This window comes from Pinus tabuliformis, chromosome 8 (assembly GCF_031772625.1).
Source record: "Pinus tabuliformis cultivar Carrire ecotype Pingquan chromosome 8, CPIR1, whole genome shotgun sequence".
In the NCBI taxonomy this organism is placed as follows: Eukaryota; Viridiplantae; Streptophyta; class Pinopsida; order Pinales; family Pinaceae; genus Pinus; species Pinus tabuliformis.
The window spans coordinates 250,902,064-250,923,616 of NC_142294.1; the positions used below are offsets into that span (position 1 = coordinate 250,902,064).

The 21,553-nt window shown below is 41.0% G+C and overlaps 1 pseudogene; it reads right to left on the reverse strand.

The window, feature by feature from the left end:
- Window positions 1-4,435: 4,435 nt before the first annotated feature.
- LOC149235094 (transcription factor bHLH25-like) overlaps window positions 4,436-21,553 on the reverse strand; it is a 50,716-nt pseudogene continuing 33,598 nt past the window's right edge.

Consider the following 21,553-nt stretch of genomic DNA (forward strand, 5'->3'; position numbering starts at 1 on the left):
ATCAAACACCACATTACCATGTTTGATAGGAAATGTCTCATCTCTTTGAATCTGACCTAGGTTTTGTAATTAATTCTTACAATAATCTGGAAGAGTGTAGTTCGAGTTGGCTAAGATTTGTGAGTCTTTCCTAAGACTTGCTCTTGAAACTCACCACTTGAAAAAGCCTTTGTTGAGTTTGAGTCTAAGTCTGAGTTTGAGATCATTGATGCTTGTGCATTTCTTTAAGTTTTCATTGGGGCTATCCTTTTAGCTTCCTTCATTAGAATGGACTTCATCATTGTTCTTTAAATAACAATTTTGATTATTGTTATTTGGATTGATGAACATCTCTGGCTTTCTGTGTGATTCTCATTCACATTTACTTGGTTTTTCACTGATGCTTGGTGTTGTATATTATTTTTTAAATGATAGCTTCTTACAATTGACTTGCTCCCCTAAGTGTGTCCAATTCCTTGAATGGAAAATCACAAAGTTCCATGTAGCCAACCTACAAAAACAAATGTACTATTCTCATACTGTTATGAACTGTGTGTTTGGCTAAACTACTGCAACAATGGGGTTCCTATTGTGTCAAAGTCTTTCGAGTACTATTTTGTTTGTATGTGGTCCCAACCTCTATAATCATGTTATTAGATAATCAAATATTGGTTGGTGGCCCCACATGCCCCATCCTCACCATTTGATCATGACCTCAATTTAGAAACTCAAAGAAAACTCAAGTTAAAAAGTCCCTTGAAATCTTGCGAATATGTCTACTTCTTAAGAAAACTCAAAACCTTGCCAATAAGTATACCACTTGAAAAAAATTTAAATATTTCCAAATTTAATGTCTCCTGCTATTTTGGAAGAGTTTTAATGTATTATATCTAATATAATTTGGTTTCCAAACTTTTGCTGAGTTTTAGGCAAGTCAAAGATTCCCTTCTGTAGAAATTCCCACCTGTAGATCACCTGATAATGCAATAGACTAAAGCAAAATACTTGATATACTTCTACAACCAATTTATCGGAAGCTTAATTGAACATGAGAAACATCAATAAGAACACATATAACTAATAAGAAGGAATCAATCACACATAACACAGAAGATATAACTCGGGGAAAGCACCAGCTTAAAACCCCATCTCTATATTATCATACAAGTGGAAATATAACTAGTGTTACAAAAAGAATCAGCTCAAAAGTTATCCTTCTCTCTCTGTAATACCTTTGCTGCTCATAGATAGTCAAAGGCCTCTATCTAACCTCTAGTCTGCCCTCTAAGCCTCCTATTTCTTTGCGTAATTCTGATTGGGGTCCATTGCAGCCACTTGTGTGAATTGGCCTCTTCACACACTCACTAACCTCTGATCCAACTACGCAGTCCTGAAGGAGATAAATCCTCGTCATGGATGAGCTTCCTTTATAGGAAAAATATTCATCCAACTGATAGTACACTGTCCCTTCTCTAATCTCAACTGGGTCTCTGTCTGAACTGACATGCATGAGTTATTCATGAGAGAATCTTCAGTTATCTGAAGTGCAGCAGTTATATGAAAGCATGCATTAACTAACTGAACTCACGTTAATTTAAACAGACTATTTAAATCAAATATAACTGGACTTGACTTAGTTAATTGAGCCAACTAATTACTACTCAAATTATAACTCATCCTTATCTCTTTAACTGATGGATAAATTCCTCAATTAATAGAGAAAATGGAAGTTTCCCCTACTAGAGGTCTCTACATGAGTAGATGTCTCTACTCGATCTCCTCTCAGCTTCTCCTATTATGGCTACTCCACAACCTCCTGAATCTGCTGCACCAATCGTGGCTCCTCCACAATTGTCTGAGACTTCTTCTGGTGCTGCATGTTGAGAGGTAATGTACTCTCCCTCTCAACCACCAAGTCTCCATCAGTTTCCTTGCTCCTCAAGGCTTTGCATGCATCTTGAACCTCAAGAGCATATAGGTTCTTGACCCATGAACTGATCTGCTTCACCTGTATAGTGATGATGTGTCTAAGGAAAACCTTTCCCTTATTGAAGACTACATCAGAGCCTCTGTCTTCCAGCATCATGATCGACACCAAGTTTCTCTTCAGTCCTGGTACATACTTGACATTGGTCAAGGTAAGGAGAGCTCCATGCTCCCTCTCAAAAATAACCATGCCTACACCTGAGACACTATACTTTTCATCATTACCCATCGCTATGAGTATCTGGAGATCTTTCTCCTCCAAAGTACTAAACAAACTCTTATCGCTGGTCATGTGGAAAGAAGCTCCACTGTTAAGAAACCAACCACTTCCCACCATGGATGAAACCATGCATGCGAACAGTGTGAAATCCAACTCGAACTATGTGGCTAGTGCCTCACCTTCTGATCCTTCCATGGATCCCTTCTTGGATTTCCTCAATGGAGAATTTGTAGCAAAATGGCCCACCTCATGACAACGAAAGCATCACACTTTTGTTTTGTCAGAGTTCTTCCCACCATGGGAAGAATTGGATTCGGAATGAGAAACCTTCTCCTTCCCCTTCTTCGTCTTACTCGCTAAGGCATATTTTTCTTCATCCTCCATGGACGAAGAACCATCTCTGGCGCTTCTTCTTATCTCCTCCTGCATCAAATCCAACCAAAGTTGTTCCCAATCTGGCAGTTTCTCTCTTCCATTAACCGAGTCCTGGTAGCTATGTCAGCTCTTAGGAAGACTGAGGAGTGCAAGACTCACCATGTCATCATCAGCTGTCGTGATCCCTACACTTCCAAGCTCATCCCTGCATGAGGTGAGCTTGTTCAGATACATAGAGATCATGTCACTCTTTTCACACTTGATCTTCCAAAGCTTGTCCTTTAGTTCCAACTTCCTCTGATCATTGCTATTTTGATATAGATCTTTCAATGTTTTCCACATTGAAAACAGTGTCTCCTTCCCATGGAGACTTGAGACTATGTGATATTGAACTTCCTCCAGAAGGATTCTCCTTGCTCTAGCCACACATTTCTTCCATTTAGCCAATTCAACAGCACCAATTGGCTTAGGTATTTCTTGAGCAATGAGGTCCTTTAGACCGTTATCCTCTAGTACTACTTCCATGTGATCCTTCCAGGCTATATAATTCGAACTTCCATCAAGGGCATATTCGAGTCTCAAACCATTGAACGCCATAGGTGAAATAGAGATGTGATAAGAACTCGATTTCTACATTTAGGAATCACAAAATTTAACTTCTCCCTTCCTGTATACTGTTCTTCCTTGATCACCTATGCTCTGATACCATGTAGAAATTCCCACTTATAGATCACTTGATAATGCAATGGACTAAAGGAAAATACTTGAACTACTTCTACAACCAATTTAGCAGAAGCTTAATAGAACATAAGCAACATCAATAAGAACACATATAACTGATAAGAAGGAATCGATCACACATAACATAGAAGATATAACCTGGGGAAAGCACCAACCTAAAACCCCATCTCTGTATTATCATACAAGTGGAAACATAACCAGTATTACAAAAAGAATCAGCTCAAAAGCTATCTTGCTCTCTCTGTAATACCTCTGCTACTCATAGATAGTCAAAGGCCTTTATCTAACCTTTGGTCTACCCTCCAAGCCTCCTATTTCTTTGCGCAATTCTGATTGGGGTCCAGTGTAGCCACTTGTATGAATTGGTCTCTTCACACACTCACTAACCTCTGATCCAACTACACAGTCCTGAAGGAGATAAATCCTCATCATGGATGAGCTTCCTTTATAGGAAAAATATTCATCCAACTAATAGTACACTGTCCCTTCTATGATCTCAACTGGGACATGCATGAGTTATTCATGAGAGAATCTTCAGTTATCTAAAGTGTAGCAGTTATATGCAAGCATGCATTAACTAACTAAACTCACATTAATTTAAACAAACTGTTTAAATCAAATATAACTGGAATTGACTCAGTTAACTGAGCCAACTAATTACTACTCAAATTAGAATTCATCCTTATCTCTTTAACTGATGGATAAATTCCTCAATTAATAGAGAAATTGTTGCATGTCCTCACATAGACTTCATGTTTGATTTTTCACAACTGGTTAACTCATGGAGAATTAATTAATTTATTTTCAAATAGCTGTTAAGTTCAAATTCAAATTTTACTTCCTACTTTTTGTCCAGGGACTGACTAAAATAGGAATCCATCTTGAACTGATAAAAATAGCAATTCTATTTTTAGAACTTCCATTTTTCATTCCATGTTGCCCAATCAGCACTGGTACCCAAATTGCTATTTATAGTAGTGCTATTTTTAGCACTTCTATTTTTAGCATTTCTTGTTGCCATTTTTAACACCTTCATGCTCTTCAGGAAGAATGGAGCACACATCCAAAATTATGTTTTGATAGAAGATCAACCAACTGGACAATATTGGTTGAATGTATAAACTTAGGTGTATTTTAAGCCATATTCTTGAAAAGAGATTCCAAGCTTTTCAGTATGTCTGTTATCATAAGGCCACAACCTTCTTCCATCTGTATTGAGAAGAAACACAACATCAATACATGTGTTAGTTAATCAGTTCTACTAATAACAATCTTCATAATATTATTATTTTGATGGAACATAACAAAAATATTGAATACACATGCAATTATTTTCACTTGTGCACTCAATGTCAAGTGAAGGGTAGTCTTAGGAAAGGAGAGAATACTTGCATTTACTACTGCCAGATGAAGTTTCTCAAGCCCTGAGAGACACTTCACTAGCAAACCTTTCTTCTTCTCGCATTGGATTAAGATCAGAAAATTTCTACCAAAAAATTGACTCAATTTCAGGAGTCAGTAAACCTAATCTATCATCTACATTGGCTTTCGAAGAATTTACAATAGATGATGTTTTACCATCCTCAAAAGATAAAGGAGATTTATTAACATAAAAAATCGACTGCACCATGTCTTTGGGGATCTGTTTTCTAAGCATATTGATTTTCTCCCATAACTTATTCACATATTTGATAGCATCATCAAGAACTAAAGCCTTATCCATCTACCAAAAAAGACTCCAAAGTTAACTACATTTTTTTGAGAGACAACAATGTGCATAATCCCAAGCTTTATGCATAGAAATAAGGATAGCATGGTACCAATGCAAGTACAAGTTCCTACTTGTTCTTTTTTAGGCAAACAAAAATGATATGCACCCAACAGTATTGCATTAAATGTGGTATAGGACAATTTTGGAATTAAATGATCCCATAGTGTATATCCTAGTCTAGACTCCACAATGAATATTTATGGTTCTATTGACCCATTAATTCATGGGGCTATATATGCCCATCACTGGATAATGTGTTTTCTTAAATCCAACAGTGGGCGTATACAACCCCCATGCATTAATGGGTCAATATCACAGTAAATATTGGTTTCAGTCTAGGCTCTATACAATATTTAATGCACTGTTGTTGATTTCATATTTCTTACCCCTTTTAATGCAGGAAAGTTCACATTGGGACATGTTCGTGCAAAAATTATAATGGAAAATTCTAGTCTATTCCTAATGGAGGGAAACTTCCAGTCCTATGAAGAGTGATAGCGTAGATATTAAACACCATGTACTAAGTTAATGGTTGGCTTACTTCATTTTCATCATGTCCATTGAATATCACTTTATTCTCATCCAATGGACAAGATGTAGAGATAGTGAGCCAATCATTGACTAGTGCATGGTCCTTAATATTTTCCTCTAGTCATTGTGGAATGGAAATTTCAAGTTCGCTGCAGAATGATAGTCATTGCAGAATGGAAAATTCAATTTCTATGCAAAATGATAGTTATTGTAGATGGGGTCTTGAATTTTAGACACAAAATTATTCAATGCGCATCTCAATAGGATTACCTTCTTTAACCCAGGGATAAGAGCCAAAAGAGATATGAATCTCTGGCTCAATCTATTGGCTATGTGGGGCTTGACCCAGGTTTAGCAGTGAGTTTAGCCAAGCAAAACCTAGTACTACTAGCCGTTTTGGCAATAGTCTGTGGAGCGGATTGAGGTGTCACCCGAAGTAGTATGGGAGGGTGCTAGAACCAGGTTTCCGCACCCTAGGGATGTCTTGATGAGGGTTCTGGAAATGAGTGATCCTAACCCATGCGCTACGTTGCCCCGTGCAATTTTCTATCCTTCGCAACTCGTGTGCACCTTTGTGAATACAGTATTATCCTGATCCCGACCTTTATTGTGCTAATATATTAGTGCTTTAACTTAGTTTGTGTGAACCCGATGTTCTTATTACTTATTTACTTTTAGGTGAGTGCGCGTAACTAAAACACATATAATGATCCGGATTTAAACAAGAATGCAATAGATTACATATATAACCATAAATACAGAGATGTGATAACCATAAATACAGAGATGCAACGGAAATAATACTTCGTTTCATTACTATAAAATACTGAAAGATTATTACAAACAGAAATGGAAATAAACCAGCTAGGGCGATGGTAGCTTGTTTCTGAGAAGAGATGTGGCTGCTACATGCCTCTGAACTATGTTACAATGAGGCTCGAAGGCCTATTTATTATTCAGAAACAATGGAAAACCCTTAACATCCCAAAACCTAACCCTAGAAGATGAAATGCCAAATTGTGGGCCTCGTTTGGGTAAATTGGTACATCAATTTCCTGGGGTCGTAACTTTGGCATACGATCTCCGTTTGACACATACAATAGCTCATTAGAAAGATCTATCTGAGCACTACCACTTTGGGAAGGGAAACATCGGTCCATGGACCCATGTTTCCCCCATATTTCCCAAAAAACGTTGTTTAGGGCCTCAAAACAACTTCGGATGTTCAGGACTTGAAAAACTGCTAAAAATAGTAAACTATGCTACAATTTAGGAAACTGAAAAAACTAAAAGAGAAAGTTGTGAGGGTCCAAATGGGATAGGTGGGTAGCCACCAACATCCACCTGGATCAATCCTCCCCCCTTAGGAAGCAATGGTCCCCATTGCGTTGAGTTCCTCCCTGGGATGCGGAAGCTTCTACTAAGTTGGGTCTCCGGTGAGTTGTTCTGCAATCTCTGATGTGTCCAGAAATGGTGGGAAGCATGGTTGACGACAGTCCACATTGAACACTCGGTGCAAGCGAAGGAATGGAGGAATGTTGTGCTTTAAAGCTTTGTTTCCCTTAGCCTTGGTATTTTTGTAAGGACCATGTTAGAGTGGTCTGAGTTTCTGATGGTTTTTGGTAAGGCATTAAGGCGTTCTCTCTGTAGATGTAACCAAACTTTGTCACCCACCTGAAACTTGTGTGGTACCCCTGTGGGTGAGGAGAAGTTGTTCCTATGCTCTCTCATGACCGTATCCCTTTGTTGTTGTTGCTGCATGGAGGAACCCTTTGTGGGGGTCATGGATGTAGCAATGATCTTCCCCTTACTTTGGGGGTGAACCAAAAAGAAAATGAATTTCCTAGTCTAGGAGATGAGCTTGCTACATTTCTTGGCAGTGGTCAAAGAGGTGGCGGTATGCGGGGCTACCTCTAGTATCCTGTATAATGAATCACCCAAAGAAATGATGAAAGCGCAAGGCCTTGACTCACACATAGCATGTTGCCTCCTTAAGTACGGCTAGCCTAATAGTACATCACAAACATCTAGAGGTGTAACATCAAACAATACCTCGTCTGTGAAGGGCTTGATGTTGTAGGGAAGGCAGCACTACTGCCGAACTTTGAGATCTCATTCTTCATGAAGCCACCCGATACTGTACGACTGTGAGTGTGGTGTAGTCGGTAGGCCCAACTGCTTCATGACTTCTACTAAAATGAGGTTCCTTTGGCTACCACTGTCGATAATGAATTACAGCGGTGAACCCTTCACCCACATCTATGAGTGGAAAAGACGTTACCCCTCCTCTGGATCTTTGGGCTCATTTTTCTGGATCTTGGCGGTGGTAACAGTGGCACTGGGATCCGCATCAATGATCTTCTTCCCTTTTCCATTCCCCTTGTCGGGTTCTGGCTTAGGATCAGAACATGCATCTGATTCAGAAGCCTTCAACTTGGACTGCTTGGTCCGAAACTCACTTGTGTTGTGAGTGGGGCTCTTGTGGAACTCACACCACTTTCTTATGTCGTTCTTTGACTTCGTGGTGTTGTTATTTTCTTGCGGCTTCGACGGGTTGTCTTGGGTCACCCTGCCTTGGCTTTGTCCTTTGGTCTTTGGATTCGTAGATCTAAAGTCTTGCTTCTTCTGTTTGAACTTTTGCACAATTTTGATAGTGTATCAGTACACCATGCCGAGCAGTGAGATGTTAAGGAACTCCATATCTTCCTAGATGTATTTATGTAGGAAGCCATGGTGTTTGAGTACCAAATGCAGATCAGAATCTTTGATACCTAACTATGTGGAAAGGGTATGAAAAATGTTGGTGAACTCTAGCACATCTTGGTCCCTTCCCTATCACAGCGTGGTCCACTTTATGTATTTGTCCTTATAGCTTTTGATAGGGTAGTACGGCTCCTTGATGGCATCTCGGAATGAATCCCAAGTGGGTTCGACTAAAAATAGTGAGCCCATACTTTCATTCTTCTACTCACAGTAGGTTTCACACCAGTCCTTGACGTGGGGGGCTGCTTTGAGAAGAGAGAAAACAATTTTTTCTCGACTTGAAAATTCATGAACAGAGAAATACCCATCTAGCAGATTTAACCATTTATCTATGACATCTACGTCTATTTGACCCTCGAAGATGGGGATTTCAAAATTAACTTGTACCGTAAATGGTGTGGCGTTTCCAGAGTAGTTGTTGGAAGCCGATGCGTTGCCTCTGGGTAGTCGCTAAAGGATCTACGCAAAACTATCCATCATCGCATTCCTTTGCTGCTCGAGGGCTTCTTCGAGCAAGATTTTGATAGGATCTCCTGCCCCCTCATCTTTCTTTTCATCTGCCATGGGAGGCCATTGGGATTTGTGAGGCTGGTCTTGCAAAGGTTTAACTAGTTCAAGCCCTAACTCCTTATATCTCGACCTCATTGGGGACATGCAAAGAAAAACAGAGAAAAAGCAAACTGCTCTGATACCACTAATTCGGATTTAAACAGGAACGCAACATATTACAGATATAACCATAAATACAGAGATGCGATAACCATAAATATAGAGATGCAGTGGAAATAATACTTCATTTCATTACTGTAAAATACTGAAATATGCTTACAAATAGAAATGGAAATAAACTAGCTAAGAAGATGGTAGCTTATCTCTGAGAAGAGATGTGGTGGCTACATGCCTCTGAACTGTGTTACAATGAGGCTTGAAGGCCTATTTATTGTTGAGAAACAATGGAAAACCCTTAACATCCCAAAACCTAACCCTAGAAGATGAAACGCCAAATTGTGGGCCCTGTTTGGGTAAATTGGTACATTAATTTCTAGGGGTCATAACTTTGGTATATGATCTCCATTTGACGCGTACAATAGCTCGTTAGAAAGAACTATCTTAGCACTACCACTTTGGGAAGGGAAACATCGGTCCATGGACCCATGTTGCCCCTAGATTTCCCAAAAAACATTGTTTAGGGCCTCAAAACGGCTCCAGAAGTTTAGGACCCGAAAAACTGCTAAAAATAGTAAACTGTGCTACAATTTAGGAAATTGAAAAAAACTGAAAGAGATAGTTGTAGGGGTTCAAAAGGGATAGGTGGGTAGCCACCAACATCCACTTGAATCATATAAATGCATAAAGATAAATAGCCCATAGAAATCTAGATTTACAGACAAATGCACAATATTATGAATTAACTTATATTTATTAATCACCCTTTTCAAGTTCAGTACAATACAGACCCGACTCCACCCTACACACTCAGCTGCAGGGGTCCGTGCACTTACCTGCGGACTCTACTAGGCCTCGGTGTACTCAACTGCAGAGACTTTACCTGTTACTATGACCCAATACCTTCAGATCCACTTCTATCCTCTAACCATGCCTTCGCATCTATCTATTACTTTTCAAAACTCCCAACTGTCTTTACACTTAGAGCTTTGCTCTATTTATATAATCCCATGGTCCACGGACCATGGGTAGGCCGACACAACTATACATTAAATTACATTATTTTACAATTCTTAGGGCGGACAACCCTATGACTCATCCTAGACTTTCGCACTCTATGCCCTTACTTCGCGGAGTCTTTACATGACATTGAAAAACACTCGGGCTTTAAGCCCCAAAAACATGTTGTGGGGGCATTTGCTGCCCAACAAGCCCCCAAGACAATCATCGTGACTCGTCCCGAGTCACTCTGCTAGAGTGGTGATCTTTGCACAAAGTCCATCCACCTATGCCTATGCAGCGTGAAGGTCCACAACGCCTCGTTTTGCCATCAGCTAAATCTACTACATTTCTACTTCTAAATCATCTACGTCTGACCCGTGTCTTTGCTGTGGTACCAGCTTCTAGTGCATATGTTTATAGTCCCCCGCCCCTACCCGGCTCCTTGGGTTGCGAAGACTATGCTTCGATTGGTTAGTCAAATAGCTGGCCCACCCATGTAGGGCTTTAGGTGACTGCCATTTGCTTTTCCTAGGAAGGGTTCTCCATTAAGTTTGACTAGCTGGACCGCGCCTCCGTCTGTAACCTCTTTTACCACATATGGTCCCAATTAATGCATTCTAAATTTTCTGGGAAGTTTTTTGAACTTTCTGTCATACAGCAGCACTAAGTCATTTACTTTGAAGGTGCGCAACTTGATATGGCAGTCATGCCAAGCTATCTCACGCTGATTTTGTACCCGCTGGTGAAATCTGGCTAGAAATTGTTCTTCCTCGAGTTCTTCCAATTGTGCGAGCCTTTCTTCCAGAGCTTCGCAGTCTGACATGCCTGTGAGCATTGCTATTCGTAGACTAGGTATGATATATTCCATCGGCATGACTACTTCCATACCATAGAAAAACCAAAATGGTGTCTGTCTTGTCAATTTCTTACATGTTGTCTTCTACGCCCATAACACAGTAGGTATGTGCAGGTCCTAGTCGTTCACCGTGTGTTACATATTTTGGTCAATGCAGTCTCCAATATTTTATTGAATGCTTCTATTGTTTCATTCACCTATGGGTGGTATGGTGCACTTTGGTGATAATACACCTAGAACTCCTCAGTGAGCATGCTGATGGTTTCATTCAGGAAGCGTGTTCCGTGGTCAATCATTACGATTTTTGGGCAACCAAATCGTGTCAACACGTTGTCGAACAAAACTTTCATAGTCGTAGCGGCTGTGCACTCCTTAACCAATTGTGCTTTTTCCCATCGAGTTAGGCACTCCGTCGCGGTGATGATGTAGCACGCACTCGTCTTTCCCTGAGGTTTGGTCGACCCCACAAAGTAGATTGCCCATTTTTCGAATGGTTGCACTGTCATCTATGGATTGAGTGGCATCTCATCCCTTCATGATGGTTTTCCCATCCTTTGACATATATCACAAGCCTTACAATTCACTTTCGAATCTCGGTGTAGGGTCAGACACTATAGCCCAATGCGAAGAATCTTATGTGCAGTCGTGCATCCTGCATAGTGTCCTCATGAAGCACCCCCATGTGCTTCCATGAGGATTTGTCCTCGTTCAAACTCCAGTATGTATCTTCGCAATATCTCTTCATTTCCCATTTTGTAGAGGTGCCCCACGATGACAGAAAAGTCTGTTGCACGCACCACCAACTCCTTCCTTCCGCTGGACTAAATATTCCTTCGATGCAGTCCCTGTGGTTAAAAAATGGATTATATCTTTGAAATGGCCATCCGTGACATGCACTGCAAAGAGTTGTGCATCAGGTAGTACCTTGTTATAGACATTTTTGGGCACTACAATCCCAATCATACATGTCCATAAACCAAGGGCTCCTAAGTCCCTAAAAGTGTTGTTCCATACCCTAAAAGAACAAGGTCAGCTGATTACATCATCTCCCAGAACTTCTCCACAGGAAACTGCTCAGAACTAGTCAAAACTGGACCATACAGGTTGCTCAGTGCTAAGGGTGTGATGCATCCCACCTGCCCAGTGTAAAGGGTGCGATGCATACTGGAAAGCCCTTCTGTAGGGTGCGATGGGCGAGAGTGGACAAATGGAAGAGACATTTTGTGAGGTGGATGATCATAACATCTTCCAGAAACTTCTCCTATGACACTTGCCTCTCTGAATTCGCCCAGGGATGAGTAAGAGATCATCAATATCCAAGTGGAATCAAGAACTATCAGAGAGAGGACACTAATCAAAATCCCAGAAGCTAATTCACCCCCCTGAAATCATCTATATATGGATCCCTCATCCCAGAGATCTAGGGGGCTGGAATTTTGTATCTTGTAAGGAAGTGTTGTTGGTTTCTTGGTGGAACATCATAGTGTTGGGTGATCTAAGCTTTTCATGAGGTGAAAGAAGGGTTTTCATGCTGGAGGATGACGTTGGGTCAGAACAATTGGTTGTAATCCTCTTTGCTATTCTTGATATTAATAAAGCTATTCCAGTTTTCCTCCACATTCTTTTATGTTTGATGATATATGCATTCGTGTGGTCAATATATATCTGGTCCTATATTGTTTATGATTTTAGATCTTTGTTCTTCGATAGTATTATGCTGCTTTGATTCCACATGTGCTCTTTGAAGCTGGGTAGATGAAGGAGAAGCGGCAAGGATCTATCAGAAGGGAGAGGAACCGAGCAAGGAACCAAGCGCAAGATTGAGGTTGGTGTCCTTCATTCCCCTCTTATCTACTTCTCATAAAGGAAAGCGAAAGTAGTTTTAGTTTGTTTGTTTCTAAGATAGCTACCAGTCTTAGTGGGACTAGCAGCTCCGAGTGGACACTAGATTTCCTAATAACAAAATGGCAACTCCACTGCGGAGCGAATAGATTGTTTGTATGTCTATATTTGTTTGTTTTATAAACTTACAGATGGAGACTGAAGTCAAGCCAGCTAGCCTTCGAAATGCATTTGCTATGCAAGTGCAAAGTAGATCAATGCTGCTTCAGTCTAGCTACGAGTTTTGTTTATAAACTGAACAATTGATTTGCAAACCTTCTAATTGCCCTAGTGGTGGCTCTAGTAACCTCATTAGATCAACCCCTGTGATTTATATTTACTGAACGTCACTTGCTCGGCCTAAATCCCTGAACTAAGCTGCAAACTATGACCCGAAACCCAGTTGAAGTCTCGTCCCTAGACCATTGCACCTTCTCCTCTTGGGGATCTGGATGCATCTCACCTCCCGTGTGTAGTAGGTGCGCTGCATCGCACTTTCCCTGTGTTGCAGGTGCGATCAGACAAGACCTCTCCTGCTCTCAAATTTTGGTTTCTGTGTTCACTCTCTTCAGCTTTATTCAGGAGTTTTGCTGTCTATGATCAGTATACCACTGTGGAAACTCCCTTCCTTTCCATCATTCTACCTCCATTGTGCAAAGAACTGTGAATGTTTTTATGTATTATGCGCCATTTACAGTTCTCTTTTATGAAAAGTAGCATAATCCAACTGTCGTCTTTTGATTCGAAAGTGTCGCAAGTGTTGTTTTCAGTCAAAGAAAGGAATTCTATTATTCTTGATGGTTGATTATACGGTTACTCTTGTATTTGATTTGAATTAGTAGTTTTTCAAGTGTCGAAAGTAGTTTTCAATTCAAAATAGCAAAGTGTCGTCATTATCTTCCTTTCGTTTTTTGAAGAGAAATTTGTTAGTACTATCGCTTTGAAAAGATAATTCAGATTTGTACTTAGCCTTCTTCTTGTCATTCACACATTAAGAAAGCTGAAAAAAATACATGCATGTGCATTTGCATTTAGACTGCTTGTTGGTTTGATTTAGGACAGTGCATCTAGTGTGTGCTCTCTGCTCTATGTTGAAAGAATATCATCTCTCTTTCTTTAGTAGCTAGGATTTTCATTGCAAAAAGAAGATTAAGCGATTGTTTATCATCTTAGATTGCATTTTACAAATTGTATATCTACATCACGCAGTGAACCTAAAAGGCAAATTTATTAAGAAATATCAAATGTAAAATAAATTTAATGAACCTAAAAACACTTTGGAACCTAATGCACAACATCTAGAAGTCTAGGCTAGAGACGTATTCTGGCATCGTAAAGCCTGGTAACTGTCGCCTTCATTGTTGGTTGGGTGATTCCTCCTCTTTGAGACGACAAGTGCCAGTACGGACTTGTGCTCCCATGTACCGTCGAGTATATATTGGGAGACCACAATAGTCTGTATCCTTTATCCATAGGAAGCTGTGTTTGCTGCCCTATCGATCGCAATGCACTGAACACACCATTCGGGAAGATTGACTACCGTATCGTAAAAAGTATTATGCAGTTTTGCGATTGGTTTGGTAATCCCTCTGTCTAGATTTCCAGAGTAGTCTCTTTCATTCATTTTTAGACTCCTTAAAGGAAAAGGTCCATCTGAGCACTTGTCACTTCAAGCTCATTAAAAATCGAAGGCGACTAGAGTCATCTTTTGTTTTTTATCGACTCTTAAAAATTGAAAAAACAAGTTGTGTCAAAGCGTCTAAAACTTATTTTAATCAGAATAAAGTCACTGTTCCCTATTCCTTTCTCCTCTTGGGGAGATGTTGGTGCACCTCATATGGCCACACTGTCCCTCCCAGGATTGACAATTGGCTTGCCCATATGGCTCTTCTCGACCTCTGTCGTTCAAACCCCTGTGGTTCTTGAGCAGTCAAGTCAGCAACTAGATGATACTAGAGTTACCTCCCAACCTTCTGCTTCACTTGTTTCTCCTTCCCCTCCTTCCTCTTCGCTTGGTGAAGTTGGTAAAGATAAAAACCAAGTAACTGAGAAGAGGAAGGAGAAGAAGAAGAAGAAGAAAGAGAAGAAGAAGAAGGAGCCAAAGGTGAAAAGGAGCAACCATGCATCGTCTAGTGAAAATCCACACACTGCACCATCCAGGCCTAAATCTCCATGTGTCATTTGCAAAGGAGACCACTATCATTGAGATTTTCCTTGCATCCCCTGCATCTTAAGGGATTGGTCTCCCCATTTGCACAATCCGGTGTCATCAACCTCTGATGATCATGTTGAGAGTACACCGTCAACTAGTGAAAATGAAGTCTTTGGACAGAAAGGAAAATGTAAATTCCCTTGTAGACTGTGTGAAGGTGATCATGCCGTCCACCGTTGTCCCTTCTTGGACGAAGCTAAAAGAGTCTTGGATAACCGTCCCGCTTCGCCGTTATGGTTTCCTCCTGGGTACAAGAAACTCTTGCCGAGTCCATAGCTAGTTGAAAATCTGACTGACATGCCTTTGTGGTCAGTCGAAGCATCTGTCATTGAAGATAAACCCATTGAACCCATACTAGATGAAAGTCAAAAGGTTGAGGCAGCAGTCGACCCGGTCTTGTCTTTAGAAGGTCCATCTTCGAATGATACAGTCACCAAAGAGAATGAGACTGACACCATTCAAATTCTTTTCGTAAACACAGACTCCGATGAACATGGGGGCAATCTACTCATTCCTTTACCGTAGGAAGGAAGTTCATCAAAGTCATATCCGACCATCTATTTGGTCCCACCTCCAAGCAACCTGGTGGTTTCCTTCGATTGGAATCTACTAGGTAGACCCCGTCTACCGGCTAGTATACCATTCCGCATCATTGCACAAGTATACAGAATGGTCATGGTTAGTACCATCATTGATGAAGGGGCTTCTGTGAGTATCCTTTCCTCGACTGCTTGGAAAGCGCTTGGTTCGCCATCGCTTATGCCTGAGATGAGAAATCTGACAGGCTTTGACAAAGGAACCAGTCGACCGTTAGGGATCCTTCCCAATGTGCCCATAACATTGAGAAGGAAAACCGTTCATCTAAACGTAATGGTAGTCCAAGGGCCTTTAGATTACAATCTACTCCTTGGGCGTGACTATATTTATTGCATGGGAGCCATCGTCTCCTCACTCTTTCGAGTAATGTGTTTTCCGCATGAAGGCAGAGTGGTCTAGCTCGTAGACCAGCTTTCATTCCCCGGCTCACACATAGCAAATAGTCAAATGCCATCCCTAAATGGTCTTTTCATGCAAGGAATGTCTCATCAGTCTCCAGTCCATCCACCTGAAGAGCACGAGTGATTCGGGAGGACATGGCTGAAACCCAGGGGGCATGCACCCTGGTCTTCTTCGGCAGGGAAACTCTAGGTATAGGGTAGGTTTCCACGAAGGATATATGACTGGTCTGATCCTCGTCCATATAGGAAGAGGGGATTAGACCAGATAAGATACCTCCATTAAAAGGTAGGCCTTTCTCGACAGAACAAACGTTTTGTCTGCAAATTGAGGGGTAACCTTGAAACTCTACTTCGCTATACCTGGGGACATGCAAACCTCTTGTGGGCAAGCGAGAAATGACCAGCTAACGTTAGCTCTATGATTTCGCTGAATTCAACCACCTATGTCGGGTGAGTGGTCAAATCGACCAATCATCTTCATAGGGACCACTATGGCACCAACAGAGTAAAGGAAAAAGTGTCCTACCTAACTTTGGTAGTGATCTTGGTAGTTAAGTAGAGGGGCGTAGTTGGTCGTTCCTAGCTTGCATGCGAGAGGCGTCGGAGCATAGTTTCGAATGGCACAAGCTCCCTAAAAATTGAACCTATCAATGAGACATCCTTATTATACGACTAGCATGAGCAGTTTTTATGTGGAGTTCAATCTCGTTAAAAATTAAACATAAGCAATGAGCAAACGTTTCCCCCAGAGTTTAAGCTCATTAAAAAATGAACCAATTTCCGGTAAATAACCATTGTGAATGCATTATCATCAGCTTTTGAGCCCTGGTCATGTTCTTACCATCACCTCCACTCTGTTTTAGCTGATCATTCACCTCCATTTGATTGTTTACCCCTTTTGAGGAACAACTGCGAAGAGTGATCCTGTTAGCCATCCTTGTGACACTGCCGTGATTGGAAAATTCCAAACCTTACCTGGAATCAGCTGCTACCTAAAATTATCACTCGTTCCTCAAAAAACGAGTCTCCTTTAAGCTCTTTTCATCTGACTCGTAAAATATGAAAAGATTGCCGAGCAATTGGCCTCTCCAGCTCGTTAAAGTTACCGGAAGTGCTATCCCTCCTCTAGATTTTAATCTTTTTGGACCTGAGGGATTATTACACAAAAATATCGAGCGCTTGTTTTGTTCGGCTCGTTAAAATTACTGAAAATTCATCCCTTTCATATTATTTTATTCTTTTTCGGACTTAAGGGATTATATGACGAAAAAGGATTATTGGAGTTTCCTTTACGTCCCTTTCAGACTCTCTAAAATTGAAAAGAACCGAGTTATCTTTGTTGTTAAACTCGTTAAAACCGAATAGCGACAAACTTGTCCATACAGACAAGAACGAGTTTCACTGTCGCTAGGCTCGTTAAAACATAGCGACGGGTTTGCCTGAAGGAAAATTATAGAACAAGCATATGTTATCCTCCTCAAGCTTGAAAAAAATAAAGAGCTACTGGTCAACAATGACTGGGGAAAAATTGGGAAGAAAACTTGAAGAAACTTTATTGGTAGCAAGTCACTCTTGAACATGACACTTTCAGTCCATGTCCGAGTCAGGTTGGGTTATTCCGTTCACTAGTCATATTCCCATTGGTCCATCACACCATCCATATTTGGGGTTAACGCTACCAATCCATGACAGTGTCGCTGGTATGTTCATGAGAAGTCGCTCAGAGAATTCACCTGTGTCTCATCCACTGCAATACATTCACGCTCCATTCTTTCATGACCGCCACCCTGAACACTGTATCATCTGATCATTTTCACATCTAAAAATCATTTACCCTATTCCATGTCGTAGATGTGGGATTCATTAAGGTCTTCCTATGACGGATCACTTCTTGTGGACATCAGCTCATCATCCGAGAATTCGACTTAGGAACAACCCTTTCAGTACTTTGAAGCTTGCATGCATCAATGGCAAGTTTCTCACTTCCGTTGACAGGTTTACATTAATGGCCTTCGACCGAAAGATTTTGCATGGTGTTTGACACCAAGTCTTTTTTCACACCATGCGAATTGTACTGTAGTACCTTGAGGGTCATCATCATTATCGGTGATTCCTCTCGTGCTTGTTAACAGCTTACATCATTGGCTCATAATCAGGCGATGTCTTTCCATGTTTGACTCCAGAACATCTTTCACATGGATCGACTTGTACTCTGAGTGAATATTGGACGAGTTTGAAGACCTTGGATCTAGTTTCATCCATCCGGGCTGCGACATATTCAGGAAAATAAAGACATCAAATGTACATTGTTGTTGCACAGATGATCATCTGAATCAAAGGATGATGACTCTATCAGAATCATCAGTCTCCCGCACAGACGGTTGTCTGTCTTATGTACATGAAAATGAATTTATAAAGCTGAGCATGGGAATGCCCGCCTCAGCTAGATCATGAAAAATATTATGAACATAATGTATTGTATTGTATCTTATTACAGGTCACCTTCCAGCTCGAAAAAACTTCGGATCCTCATGATAAAGCATTTCACTCGACATCAAAAGATTAACGACCTCATGCTTTAGGGGGCAACTGTTATAGACATTTTTGGGCACTACAACCCCAATCATACATGTCCATAAACCAAGGACTCCTAAGTCCCTAAAAGTGTTTTTCCATACCCTAAAAGAACAAGGTCAGCTGATTACATCATCTCCCAAAAGTTCTCCACAGGAAACTGCTCAGAACTGGTCAAAACTGGACCATACAGGTTGCTCAGTGCTAAGGGTGTGATGCATCCCACCTGCCTAGTGTAAAGGGTGTGATGGGCGAGAGTGGAGAAATGGCAGAGACAGTTTGTGAGTTGGATGATCATATAATCTTCCAGAAACTTCTCCTATGACACTTGCCTCTCTAAATTCACCCAGGGATGAGTAAGAGATCATCAATCTCCAAGTGGAATCAAGAACTACCAGAGAGAGGACACTAATCAAAATCCTAGAAGCTGACTCAACCCCCTGCAATCATCTATATATGGATCCCTCATCCCAGAGATCCAAGGGGCTAGAATTTTGTATCTTGTAAGGAAGTGCTGTTGGTTTCTTGGTGGAACATCATAGTGTTGGGTGATCTAAGCTTTTCATGAGGTGAAAGAAGGGCTTTCATGCTGGAGGATGATGCTAGGTCAGAATAATTGGTTGTAATCCTCTTTGCTATTCTTGATATTAATAAAGCTATTCCAGTTTTCCTCCACATTCTTGTATGTTTGATGATATATGCATTCGTGTGGTCAATATATATCTGGTCCTATATTGTTTATGATTGTATATCTCTGTTCTTCGATAGTATTATGCTGTTTTGATTCCACAGGTGCTCTTTGAAGCTGGGTAGACGAAGGAGAAGTGGCAAGGATCTGTCAGAAGGGAGAGGAACCGAGCAAGGAACCAAGCGCAAGACTAAGGTTGGTGTCCTTCATTCCCCTTTTATCTACTTCTCATAAAGGAAAGCGAAAGTAGTTTTAGTTTGTTTGTTTCTAAGATAGCTACCAGTCTTAGTGGGACTAGCAGCTCCGAGTGGGCATAGATTTGATGACATGTAACCCGACCTCGGTCGGGGGGCATGGGTATATCATAGTCGCAGTAGACTATTTTACCAAATGGGCTGAGGCGATGCCTACATTAAACAACAGTGGCGAAACGACTGCACTCTTCTTTTTCAATCATGTAGTCTCCAGATTCGGCATTCCGCAGGCCATAGTCACATATCATGGATTGCATTTTCGTAATCACATGATGGTTGAGTTGGCTGCCAAGTTAGGGCTATCCCATGACAGCTCTACTCCGTATTATCCGCAGGCTAACAGACAAGTTGAGGCAATCAACAAGGTCCTGAAGCGGATGCTGCAAAGGATGATTGGAGTCCACAAAAGGAGTTGGAACCTAATCTTGTACTCAGCCTTGTGGGCATACCGTACATCAGTGAGGAATGCAACCGGGTTTACACCCTTTCAATTGGTGTATGGCCTGGAAGCAATCTTACCGGTTCAGTGTGAAATCTCATCCCTCAAACTCGCGGTCGACCTTCTCCCCGGAACTTCAGAAGAGGAGGCTCGTTTCTTAGAACTAATCCAATTGGATGAAACTCGTCGTGATGCCACTTTGGCTAACGAAGCCCATAAGAAACGGGTTAAGGCGCAGTTCAACAAGAATGTTAAACCCCGTATCTTCTCAGAAGGTGACCTGGTCTTACTTTACGACCAGGAATCCGATAAATTGGGAGCAGGTAATTTCAAGACTTTATGGATGGGCCCCTATATTGTTAAACGTGTATTAGCAAAAGGAGCCTACGAGTTAGTAGATTATGATGGGATTCCACTGGCACAGCCTCGTAACGGGTTGTACCTTAAGCGTTACTATGCTTGACTCAAGATAGTGACCCCTAAGCTTTTGTTACATTTTTGTTTTTGCTAAGGGTAATTGTTTTGGTTAAGTGATTCGCTTTTACATTTTTTGTAGATGTCAGACCTATTGGAATCATTTGTTGGATATGCCGACGGAGCGAGTCGTAGTTCACAGAACCTATCTTCTATGGCTTGGGCCATTTTCGATCCAAGCGGTGAGTTAGTGAGTTTCAGAGGGATATGTATTGGTCCATCAATGAACAATATTGTTGAATACAGCGTGTTGATAGAGCTCCTCTCTGATGCCATTACGCGTGGCATACGCTGACTCTTCGTCAGGCTAGACTCACAACTCGTCATCCTACAACTCACTGGTATCTACTCCGTACGGAATCCATCTATCTATTGCATGTTCCTAAGGGTCAAGATTTTGGAAAGGCAGTTTGATTCTATTCAATATCAGCATATTTCCAGAAAACTTAAACACATTAACAGACTCATTGGCAAATTATGTGTTAAATAGACATTTGCAACATTTATAAAAGAAGCATTTCATCAAATATTTGCATCAAGATCACGTAACTCAACCAAAATAAAGCTCCGAAAATAAAAAATATATATATAACTGTTTATGGTCCATACATAATTTTTTGTAACCAGGACAAAATCGGTCCAATGACCCAAAAATCAAAATTCTTGGGGGCACCCTAGTCTAATGATGCTGGTGATAACAAGTCACCGCCTGTGCAATCATGCGTAAAAGCCTAGTCCATCGACTCGGCATGCCAGTAGTATGTCGCTGCAACCTTAGAGGTAGCTCGTCGGTCCTCACGTCTAGAATACTGAGAGTGAGGCCTTCGATCTGACACTGCAATGCTGAAAGAGTCTCGGCCACAGCAAGGTCGCGAAGGATAGCCCTCCCCATAGCCTCTCCTACTGGAGCGACAACTGGTACTCTCAGACGTACTGCTGGCCGAACTGGTCCAATATCTGCATGAGCACATGAGTTTTGATTACTCTTGATAGAAGAAAGCACAAGAACGTTATAAAAAAAACGATAAACAGAGATATGGTCAAAGAATTTATGGATAGCACCCCACTGCTCACTAGCCAGTGACACCAAATCCAGGTCACCCCCGAAATCCATACCAGCATATGGATACTTGGAAAAAACCA